Raw genomic sequence first — 11,502 nt, 5'->3', positions numbered from 1 at the left:
TAACAGAATGACCAAGCAGTATCATAGAGAAGAAAAACTGCATAGAAAATCCCCATAGGGACTGTAATATTTGGGAACCAGACCATTTCCTTGTTTGGTCCAAAAGTCAGCCAATCAGCATTGCTGCCCTGCCCTCACACTCCCCAGCAGAAGCTTCCTGCCTCAGATTTCCAACCGCCTTCGTGTGAGAAAGGAGTCTCCCTGAGCTCTGCTCAGTTTTCTGTTCCTGAGTGAACTTTTGACCTTTTGGAATCTTATTTTCCTGTCTTCTGGATTAAGGTATTGTGAGTACCTATTTTTTTCATAATGGCTGAAAGCTCTACAAAGAGGCTGTTCAGGCCTTGCAGATCCTGTGGGAAGGCCAGGCTCTACTCTGAGGACCCACATAAGGACTGCCTTTACTGTCTTCATCCTAAACATGTGGCTAAGGATTGTAAATACTGTAGAACCTTTTCTGTCAAAACTAAAAGAGACAGAGAGGCTCGCTTGCTGTTATGGCTTCAGAAGAAGAAGGCCACATCAGGCTCAGATTCTGAGGAGGAATCTTCTCATTTGACACCCAAGAAAAGAAAGGCCTCTGTTTCTGAGGAGAAAGTGGAGCCTAAAAAGAGTAAATCAAAGGAGAAATCAACATCATCTCTTCCTATTACTCCTCTGAAAAAGCAGTCAAGTCTGAAAGGGCCTGGGTCTGCTCCATCGACCAGTTCCCTAGCTTCTGCTCCAAAATCTGTGGTGAAGACTTCAGCTCCGTCGACGACTTCACCGTCGACTTCGTCGACGACGACGGCTTCGTCGACGATAGGATCTAAAGCTACGGCGACAACGTCGACGACAACAACGTCGACGAGTAAGATTTCGCTGTCGACGAAGAGACCGTCGTCGACGACGATGACTCAGTCGACGACTGGTTCGACGTCGAGGATGTCGACGGGGGCCCCGTCGACGATGGTCCCGTCGACGAAGGCTCCGTCGACGATGGTCCCGTCGACGGCACCGTCGACGACACCGTCGACGAAAATCATTCTAACAACTGCGAAAGCATTCAAATCGCCACAGTCGAAGACCATGATCTCTATCCGGTCTTTTCAGTCGACCAGGGGTTCGGCAACTATCAGCAAATCTGCGTAGTTCACCTCTTGGACGCAGATTTCACCGTTGCCACCATCCTCATTGTTAGAGCAGGACTCAGATGGAGAGGAGTCCTCAGGTGCCGCCTACAGTCCTTCTCAGCTTCAGATAAAGAGCCAAGACACGGACGAAGAGGAAGTATATTCCTTCAAGGACAGACCTCAATCTTCCAGATACGAGTCTTTTCAGGAATCTGGTTATTATAATGAGGAGGAGGACCAACAAGAGGACTCACGTGAGGAAGAGCGGCAAGAGACGGTTTCCATACCTGTGTTTCTTGTATCTGACCTTAGGTTAATGATAAACGACTACTACCGTCGTTTCCCAGAGGCGAACACCTCTCAACCATCTACGCAGGTGCCTTCTTCACAGCCACCAAAAACAAACTCTGCCTCACAAGAACAAGTGGTGAGATCACCGCCAGTAGTTACTATAAGGGATGACCTAACGGAATCCGACGAGGATGAACAGCCTGAAGAAGGAGAACTTGTTCATGATGCTTCGGGGCAGGAATGGAATGAATACATTTTGCCATCGGCTCCGTCACCTATCCCACTACTGTCTACCTCCCCTCCTCAAGACATCGGAGGTTTCCATGATATCATGGAAAATGCGGCTAAGAGGTTCAATTTGGATGTGGAAGTTCAAGAGACGGATTGTTTCTTGTATGATTTCAAGGACGATGCCAAAAGATCGGTTCGTTCAATTCCTATTATCCCTCACATCTGGGAAGAGGGCCTAAAGATTTTGAAAACACCGGCTTCCATAGCGGTTTCTGTTCCTCGGATTGAAAAAAAGTACAGAGCGCCAGAGTCTGCTGCAGCCTGTCTCATAGGGCACCCCAGACCGGAATCAGTTGTGACGCAGGCGGCGCAGAGGAATTCTAAAAACCCGGTGGCTACTTCCTTGGTGCCACCAGACAAAGAAGGAAGGAGAATGGACGGTGCCGGTAAGAGGTTTGCGGTCATGGCAGCCTCTACTATTAAAGCGGCAAATGCAATGGCCCTTATTAGCCGTTTCAACAGGCAAATGTGGTCCGATCTTGCACCCATACTATCTGCGCTACCGGAAGATAGAAAGGAGGAAGCGGCGGCCATCCTTAAAGATGGAGCTAAGTCTGCTGCAGAATCTATAGACATCGCCATGGATGTCTCGTCTATGGCCTTCAGACAGATGGCTGGGGCGGTTTCGCTTCGCAGGCAAGGCTGGCTTAAAGCGACATCGTTTCGCCCGGAAGTGCAGGCGAAGATTGTCGATATGCCTTTTGATGGCGAAAATTTATTTGGGAAGCATATAGACGAGGCGTTGCAAGGCATAAAATCTGACACGGATACAGCTAGAGCGCTGGGATCTTTTCAACAGGGAAGGTTTCAGTCCTTTCGAAAAAGGGGTGCAAGAGGTCAATTTAATCAAAGACCCTCTTTTCAGACCAATCGATATCAGCCGTATAACCAACAGGGATATCGACAATACAATGCCAACAACCAGTACAGGTCCTCCAACTCCTCTTATCAGCAGCAGTCTAGAGGCAAAACAAACACCAGAGGGAAGAATCAACAGTCTAACAGACGTCAATGATTTCAGGCCGGCGCTCCCCACACAACAGATCCCGGAAAACGACCACTATCTGTCTCAATACTTCAACAACTGGATGTCCATAACATCGGACAAATGGGTTCTAGATGTCATAAGCAGGGGTCATACTCTGGAATTTGTAGAAATACCACCAGATCATCCCCCAGTGCTCAGGCTCAACCAACATCGTCAGGAAATGCAGAAGGAAGTACACTCGCTTCTGCAAAAGGGAGCCATAGAAGAAGTGCCGCAACATCTCAGAAGGAAATGCTTCTATTCGCATTTCTTCCTCATCAAAAAGAAACAAACCCTGAAATGGAGACAGGTATTGGATTTGAGGGATCTGAATCAATACATAAAGAAGATACCCTTCAGAATGCTATCGTTGCAAGAGATCCTACAAATGATAAAGGAAAAAGACTACATGGCGTCTTTGGATCTCATGGATGCGTACTTCCATATTCCCGTTCATCGGAAGCACAGGAAATATTTACGATTTGTTGTGGAGAGTCGCCACTTTCAATTCAAAGTCCTGCCATTCGGACTCAAATCGGCCCCGAGGGTGTTTACCAAATGCATGGCCCCGGTGGCGGCCCACTTAAGATTGCAAGGGCATTACATTTACCCATATCTGGACGACTGGTTGGTGACAGGTCCATCTTTCAGAGAGGCAACAAGATCTCTTCAGTGCTGCATCCGGCTGTTTCAGCGCTTGGGACTACGGACCAACTTGGAGAAATCCTCGCTGACTCCGGCCCAGGGCATCCAATTCTTAGGGGCATGGATATGCACCAGAGCGGGGAAGGCCTATCCTTCCGAAGACCGAATGAGAAAGATCATGGGTCTAACAGCGTCACTTCAAACAAAAAGGTCCACTTCTGTGAGAGTGTACAAGTCCATGTTGGGGATGATATCATCCTGCATCCCACTGGTGCCAAATTGTCGCCTTCGAATGAGGCCTTTGCAGGAACAACTGGACGAGCAGTGGGTTCAGTCCAAAGGAACCTTCGAGGATCGGATTGCCATCACGAACCGTATGAAGGTGGCCATGTCATGGTGGAAGGTTCAAAAGAACTTGGACCAGGGCTTGAACTTTGTTCCTCGAGATCACGACTTCGTGATGACAACGGACGCTTCGCTGAAAGGATGGAGTGCGCATCTTCAGGAGCTGGAGATTCAGGGCCTTTGGTCAGACTGGGAAGCACAGCTTCACATAAACATGTTGGAGCTCAAAGCGGTGTTTCTGGGGCTTCAAGCATTCCTTCCCAGGATACGCCAATCGTCGGTACTTATCCAAACGGACAGCACCACGACTATGTTTTACTTGCTAAAACAGGGTGGAACAAGATCCAAACAGCTGTCGACATTGGCGCAAAGAATCTGGAAATGGCTGATAACCAACGGCATTTCATTTCAAGTTCAACATATACAGGGAGTCCTCAACATACGGGCAGATGCCCTGAGTCGCACTTCCAATGTGACGCACGAGTGTGAACTGCACGACACTCAGCTTCACAACCTGTTTCAAAGGTGGGGCACTCCCACATTAGACTTGTTCGCAACAAGAAACAACTCAAAGTGCGTTCAGTTTGCGTCCAGGTACCATCAGCAAGGATCCAAGGGAAATGCATTCCACATGGACTGGACAGGGAGGTTTGCCTACGCGTTCCCTCCATTTCCATTGATACCGCGAGTTCTTCGCAAGATGAGATCGGAACCGTGCCATGTCATACTGATAGCACCAGCCTGGCCGAGGCAGGCGTGGTTTTCAGATCTACTTCAGATGTCGAAGGGCAGCAAGATCCAGCTTCCGACATTCCAGAACCTCATCTCCATGAAAGACGGTCAGATTCTGCATCCGGATCTGCAATCACTAAAATTGTCAGCATGGAACCTCATGAGCGGGAATTTCAAAACCTAGACATTCCGCAGGAATGCAGGCATATTCTCTCGCAAGCCAGAGCTATGTCAACAAACAAAACATATGCAGCGAAATGGACCCGTTTCTGCCACTGGCGCGACAGTCAAAACTTACATCCGTTTGAAGTACACCCCAAAGGTATCCTACCTTACCTGCTGTCACTATCTAAGGCAGGTCTGTCGCATGTCTCGGTCAAAGTGCACTTGGCAGCAATATCACGTTTCAGGAGGAAGCCAAATGAGCCATCCCTCTGGTCTTCCAGGATAATAAAGGAATTTATCAAAGGACTTTTTAGAGTTTATCCACCCATCCGGCGTCCACCAGTGCCGTGGCACCTCAATACAGTCCTATCTCAACTTATGAGGCCACCTTTCGAGCCTATACACAAAGCAGACTTACAGTTCCTATCTTGGAAGACAGCCTTACTGCTTGCACTAACATCAGCAAGGAGGGTTAGCGAAATTCACGCCTTTTCAGTGGAAGAGCCCTTCTTACAATTTCGCAAGGACAGGGTTATATTAAGGACAAATCCATCTTTTATTCCTAAAGTTCCTACGTCTTTTCACCTCAATGAGCCTATCATTCTGCCTACCTTTTTCAGCAATCCCTCATCGGAAGCAGAAAGGGCATTGCACTCTCTGGACATCTCTAGATGCTTGAAGTTCTACATTGAACGGACAAGGACATTCCGCAAATCCAAACAATTCTTTCTTGCTTTCGAGGGTCAAAGGAAAGGCCTTCCTCTGTCCAGACTGAGTATTGCCAGATGGATTTCATCAGCTATCCTGAAATGTCATGAGAAAGCGGGAAAGCCGCTCTGTTCTAAAGTGAATGCACATTCCACAAGGAAGATGGCGACTTCAATGGCCTTGTTCGCAGGAGTGTCGCTGCCCGACATCTGCAGAGCAGCGACGTGGAAGAGCGTGCATTCATTTACAAGGCACTACTGTCTAGACACTGCGTGGAAAGAGGACACGGCAGTAGGACAAGCTGTTCTGAAGCGCCTATTTCAGTAAGGTATGTTTTACTTGGCTGATGACTTTTCTAAGCAATACTTTGATTTATGTTTGTACATATATATATATATATATATATATCTGCACATATAGTACTATATTGATCTGTATTGTTCTACCATTGCTTTGATGCAGAGCTTCCTTCTGGGTTCTGTCCTGGAAACGCTACAAATTTGTGAGCACTGCTTACTACTCTGATACAAGCATGTGAATCTATGAAAGATGTAATACTGGAGAAGGAATTAGTTACTTACCTGTACACTATAGTTCTCCAGTATTATCTTTCATAGATTCACATGCGCCCGCCCGCCTCCCCGTTTCTCAGACAGATCCTGTTTCTCGGTATTATCCATGTCTCTCACTCGGGGACGGAAATCTGAGGCAGGAAGCTTCTGCTGGGGAGTGTGAGGGCAGGGCAGCAATGCTGATTGGCTGACTTTTGGACCAAACAAGGAAATGGTCTGGTTACCAAATATTACAGTCCCTATGGGGATTTTCTATGCAGTTTTTCTTCTCTATGATACTGCTTGGTCATTCTGTTAACGTGAGACTCCCACCATGACTACGGGGAAGATACAAGCATGTGAATCTATGAAAGATAATACTGGAGAACTATAGTGTACAGGTAAGTAACTAATTCCTTGTTGGGATCTGTACTAACCTAATCAGGCAACTAGGCAAGCTAGTTCCCCTACTTTCCCTAAATATGCTCCGGACCATTGTCTCGGCAACAATAATTTCAAGGATAGATTATGGGAATGCGCTCTACCTAGGTTTGCCAAAACTCCTGATCAATCGCTTGCAGGTAACTTTGAATGATGCAGCGCGACTGATTTTTAGAGTACCTAGACAGGCCCATGCCTCTCCATTACTGCACAGGTTACATTGGCTCCCCATAAAGCAAAGGGTGGAATTTAAAAGTTTATGTATTGCCCATAAGGCAATCTATGGGCATGCGCCTGCCTATATAAAAGAACGGCTTGGGGTCTATAATCCCAAACGAGCGCTGAGGTCTTCTAACTCCCAATTGTTGTCTTGTCCGCGTTTTAAAATGGCAACCAAGGGAGGGAGATCTTTTTCTGTCCAGGTCCCACAGATGTGGAACAAACTACCGGAGTCCCTCCGCAAAGAAGTAAATCTTCTTCATTTTAGGAAGTCATTGAAAACACTCTTGTTTAGGGAAGCTTTCTGCTGCATTTGAGTAATGTTGTTATATCTGTACCTTCTGTTTACCTACTCAGTTGTTGTTACTGCTTCTGTCATGAGCGCCTAGAGACCTGACGGTGATTTGGCGCTCTACAAACCTCAGATAACAATAACAACAATAACACTCAGTGGGGGTGTGGATACTTGACTGCGATGCAGCAGTCAAACGGCCCCCAGGACGTTACTCTATAGAACCAAACATTACATTAACTACTCCTCTAACAGGGTGTTAGACTTGGCATTTTTGGGCGTGTTTCCTCGGAGTTTTTGCTTTCTGCCCTCCCGGATTTTACTCTGTTTTTGCTGGTGTAGTGTTTCTGCGCACTTTTCTCACTGCTGTTCAGTGGTAAAGTGCAAGTGCTCCTGTGGTAAAGTGTGATATGGATTGGTGTTTGCATGATTGGATATTTGATGTACTTGTTAGTCCCTAGTAAAGTGCACTGCGTGTGCCAGGGCCTGTAAATCATATGCTACCAGTGGGCCAGCAGCACGGATTGCGCCACCCACGCAAGTAGCCCTAAAAAGGCAACTCAGACCTGCCATTGCAGAGTCTGCACGCAGTTGGTAACTGCTGTGTCGACTTGGCAAGTGCACCCACTTCCCAGGCCCTAAACCTTACCTTTTCTACATGTTAATCACCCCTAAAGTAGGCCCAAGGTAACCCTGTGGGCGGGTGCAGTGTATGTGAAAGGTAGGACATGCCCTGGTGTGTGTGGCATGTCCCAATAGTGAATTACAGCCCATTTTGTTTTTCACTATTGGAAGGCTACCTGTTCCCCATAGAACATAACTGGCCCTGGGAACTAGGTAGGGAAATACAATTTAGTATGACTGAACTCAGAATCAAAAGATGCATCTTTTAGTGAAGGTGATTTTTACATTCTGTGTTTGAAAAATACTCGGTTATTCCTTGTCCCTCCTCGGAATGTGGATTGCCTGTCTGGGTTTTGGATGACCGAAGGCTGGGGAGTAGGAGTGGCTCCAGATAGTCTAGGTAGGGTGAGGAAAGGGCTGAATAGACCTGGGCTGCAATTGGGGAAGGGTGAGGAGATTTCCTTGCACCTCATAGGGTTTGGTCTGCCTCTGACTATGCCATCTCCGCCTCCTGCATGGAAATCACACCAGAGAAGGCAGAACTGGTTCTGGCTGGGCACAGACACTCTCTGTCTAAGAGATCAAACGACTTTGGAATATAAATATTGGGGCCCAGACCCCTGAACTTTAGAACTCTTTTGGATCAAGAAGACTGCCAAGAAGAAGAGCTGGGGAAGTTGTGAGGAGGGACTACCACTTTGCTGTTCGCTTTGCTGTGTTGGCCTGCAGTGGCTACTTCTATCTTGGGCAGTGAAAGGACTGAACTGAACTTTCTGCAATCTACTTTTGTGAGTTTCTCCAAGGGCTTGAGGTAGAGTTTGCCCCTTGTTCAAGAAGTCTCAGAAACAGCAAAGACTTCAAGCTCTTCTGCCCTCAGCACTGGGAATGGTATGTTTTGTGCTGCAACAGAAGAAAAGCAACTCTACAACACCGCTGCCGACTCCGTGTCCTAAAGGCACCGCAGAGAGCACCGCCGCAACGCGATCCTGGTCTCACCGACAACGCCTTCTGACGCCGTCAACGAGCCGCTGCTCGCACCGCAACCTGTGGGCACCGTGCTCCACTTCGCTTCACAACAACGCCTTGGCACTGCAGAGGGCAACGCCGCACTGCGACCCTGGTCTCACGGACGACGCCTGGTGACACCACTGCCGTTGCTTGTATTGCGACCTGTGGGCACCACACTCCGCATCGCCTCGTTTCATGGTGGCTCCCTGGTATCCTCGGCGATGCTGCTCCACGCCAAAATCGACCTTGCTGCTTGTACTGTGGTTCGAGGGCACCGCTCGTAAAGTTACACGACTCATCGTCCTCATCCCACACCGCAGCCTTGGCCTCCCGACGCCGGCGCCATCGACTCCAGGTCATCAGCCGACGACAACGCTTAAGCAACGACGACGACACTGCCTGCACCGTGACCTGCCAGCACCGCGACAAGCACCACCTTCATCTTGCACCGCGACCCTGGTCTCACCGACGACACCATCTGGCGCCGCCACCGTGCCACCGCTCGCACCGCGATCTGAGGGCACCACACGCCGCACCGCAGCACAAGCACCTGCCGACGCCAGCGCTCCTGACTACATCAGAGAGGAGATTGACCTGCAACACGTGTGACTTCAAGGGCCCCAGATGACTCTTGTACCGACCTCCGGAACCAACGCCAGCCGATCCCGTGTTTTCGGAAGCTCAACGAGAGGTCATCGACGCCCTGCATTTCTAAAAGGTACTGTTTGTGGGTCTTCCCGACACCGTAGCTGGCCCGCAACGCCACGGTCAGCCAGAACTGTTTGGATTGGTTTGCTCACAATGCCGTGATAGCCCAGGATGGAACTATCGATATCAAGGAACAATTATTAAAGAATATTTTGATAACTGTAGATGTTTAAGTACTGTATTGTGGATTTTTTTAATCGTTTTTGGTCTTGTCTTAAAGTATATAAAAATATTAGCTATTGTTCTAAACTGGTGTGGTGTCCTTTTGTAGTGCTTACACTGTATTGCTGTAGGTTATGTGCAAATGCTTTACACACTGTCTCTAAGATAAGCCTGACTGCTCATGCCAAGCTACCAAGGGGGGTGAGCTGGGGTTATTTTAGGAGTGTAACTCCCTTCTCTTGACTAGGAAAAGGGTCCCTATTTGGACAAAGGTGCAAGCCCTTGCCAACTAGAGACCCCCATTTCTAACACTGGGGCTCAAGCCCAGAGCCCGCAGCCACCCTCTTCTTCCTACCTAGTTCAACCAGCAGCCCAAGCGGGCACAGATGAGGTCGGGGAAAGCCAGAGTGGCCACTCGCCTGAGGCCAGGGGCGAAGAGAGGGAAGAAACAAAAATCATGCCCCCCCCTGCTCAAGCCAGCGCCATCCCACATTAATCACAAAAGACTCTGCAGCAAAAGATTTGCCAAGTGGTTTAACCATACTAACCCATCCAAAAATCTACTCAAAATTCAGCGTACTCACTGACGCAGGCTCTGCAATCTATTCGAGCAATGCTACCCTCAAAGGTATGCAGACCCCTCTGCGCCTCTTACAAACTGAGTTGACCCCACTAACTTCTCAGATGCAAGAAAAGACCTGTCCAAGCACCAAGGAGCAGCCAAGTTTGCCACTAGTTAACAACTCGGCCACAAGAATGCTTACCTCTCCAGTGGGCCCAAGTCCCTCTCCAGAGCTCTGTAACAACCGCTGCTCCCCTTGCTCCGCCTGCCACAGTCAGCTAGGGCCCCCAAAGGCCCGTCCCAGCACAGCGGACAAAAATCTGCCCCTTTCCAGTCCTGCAAATCCCCAAAGAACCTGGAGCTCGATCAACTTACGACAAGCACAAATACACCAAGGTCAAAATAAGCCAAGGGCAGCCAAGGGCAGCCAACTGCTTAGACTCGGAATCAGAATCTGAATTAGCTCTGGAACAAGCCCCACTGCAGGCCACAGTGGAGGGAGGGGCAATATTTCACGAGCGCTCACCCCCAAATGCTGCCAGCCCATTGGGTACCACACAAGAGGATCATCGCCACAAAAGTACCATGCTATCAAATCAACTAGAATCTGCCTCAGAACGCACCCCAGAAGGTGACTTAGAGGTCTACCCTTTCCTGACACAAAAGGAGAACAGCGCCTCATGCTCGACAGGCTCAGAGAGGATCCAGCAGGCAGAACGAGACCTAGAAAGCATTTTCAGCCAATTACTGACATACAGGGTTACCATCCCAGCAGCCTCGCTGCGGCCGGCAGACACAACAGTATCAACCCCGGATCCTCCACCTACCCAACTTTGGACATCACCCATCCCGCCCAGACCTTCTGAAGAAATAGGGGGGTCCGCTGACCTGATCCACAAAGAGGGGGGGGGGAAGGCAGTGCTATGCTATCTGAGCACACAAGAGTGGGAGGAAATGCTTGCCGCTTATTCACCTGACCCGCAACAGAGCGCTACCCCAGCCACGGTCCCACAACTACACTCCCTAAGCCCCAACCAATCACCTGGAGAGGAGTCTGCAGACTAACCTATAAGGGTGATGCTACCTAAAGAGCGAATCTGATAGAGACTACTAGTCGCAGATTCCTTCACGTAGAATTATTCCCAGGCGTGAGACTGGATCCGGAAACTTTTGCCACAGCATCCCTGCATGCCGGGGGCGGGGCGACACCATGCGACTCCCCCCAGGTGTCGTCCGCGTACGTGACGTCAGTGAAGTCACATAAGACCCAACCCGGCGCGCCTACGTCAGGTTTTTCCTTTTTTGCATGCAGCGCGGATCCGGTCTTTACTACTGGCCTGTTTGGGAGCCCTTTTTTCTCCCAATTGTCTCATCTTTGGTGAAACAGTGTGCGAATGCCTTCGGGCTTCAAGACTTGCACATCGTGTGGGCGTCTTATGTCGGCGACGGACCCTCACCTCATTTGTATGTGGTGTTTGGGGGAGGATCCCGGCACCACTGACTGTGAGGCGTGCCAACAGTTGAAGCCAAAGTCGCGGCGAGAGCGCCGGATGAAACTAGCGCATCTCTCCAGGTCGACGTCCTCCCCTCGATCAGCTTCGGCAAACGGCTTCAGATACGGC

The sequence above is a fragment of the Lissotriton vulgaris genome, chromosome 1_1 (assembly GCF_964263255.1).
Source record: "Lissotriton vulgaris chromosome 1_1, aLisVul1.2, whole genome shotgun sequence".
Taxonomy (NCBI): Eukaryota; Metazoa; Chordata; class Amphibia; order Caudata; family Salamandridae; genus Lissotriton; species Lissotriton vulgaris.
The sequence above is the reverse complement of the archived record's forward strand: the minus strand, read 5'-3'. Positions refer to the sequence as shown.